The sequence below is a fragment of the Branchiostoma belcheri genome, unplaced genomic scaffold (assembly GCF_001625305.1).
Source record: "Branchiostoma belcheri isolate BF01 breed outbred unplaced genomic scaffold, Haploidv18h27 scaffold220, whole genome shotgun sequence".
NCBI lineage: Eukaryota > Metazoa > Chordata > Leptocardii > Amphioxiformes > Branchiostomatidae > Branchiostoma > Branchiostoma belcheri.
Genome location: NW_017803714.1, coordinates 79,462 through 80,210, shown reverse-complemented (window position 1 = coordinate 80,210; position 749 = coordinate 79,462). Strand labels below are relative to the sequence as shown.

General features: G+C 41.0%; 1 protein-coding gene across 2 annotated transcripts in view; it reads left to right on the top strand.

Annotated features, from left to right (window-relative positions):
* Positions 1-456: 456 nt before the first annotated feature.
* LOC109470369 (zinc finger protein 436-like) overlaps positions 457-749 on the top strand; it is a 3,536-nt gene continuing 3,243 nt past the window's right edge. Inside the window, exon 1 of one of the 2 annotated variants that reach the window (XM_019769298.1) lies at positions 457-482. The gene's annotated coding sequence lies outside the window, so the exon portion shown is untranslated. Of the gene's footprint in view, positions 483-528; positions 538-749 lie in introns of those variants that run through there. The other variant, XM_019769303.1, reaches the window with a different exon arrangement.

Genomic DNA, 749 nt, shown 5'->3' with positions numbered 1-749 from the left:
GCTACGGGTCGATCTTTCCGGCACTTGGGATTTTTGCACTTCCAGCCCCGAGGACAGACAACACTTAAGCTCCTGTCCTGTATAACAGGAGCTTTCAGACTAATTTGCATCATCTTGTCTTGACTTGTCTGACTTTTGTTCCTTTTTCGACTTCCAAAAAATTTGTCTTCAACAGGTTGTGTATATAAACCTGCTTTCCCCTCTGGTCTCTCAGTCACTGACGAAAGCTAGTGGATACTAGCTGAAACGTCTGACGTTTTCAAAATCATATCCAGTTGCTTGAGTAACTGTTTTTTGGCATAACATAATGATTCTTTGTTTTGTAATCAAGTAAAACACACCGGACCGGTTTTATCCACCCACTCAGTCCCTATATAATGCGGCCTGACTGCTCTGTTTCTGTCAGTACTGACTCTGCAGCCGTGAGGATCTGTGTCGTCGTGAAAACACCGTGCAGTACTTTGGAGCGTCTTTGGATCTTGGTTAGTGTCGAGTATGATTTTTTTAGGTATCGCAACCGAAATGCTGCACCTTGTTGTACGTATGTGTTTCTACATTAATTCCCTTTTCTTCTTGCTTTAAATGTTCTTTTTTTATCATTAGTATATCAAACCATGATAAGTTAATGTATCTTTATGAAACCAGATTAAGGACGTTTGCTAACTTGTACATTGTGAATTCTCCCACAAAGATGCCTCTTTACGTTCATACGCGACGCTGGTTACCATGTTCCTGTATGTATGTCAAGC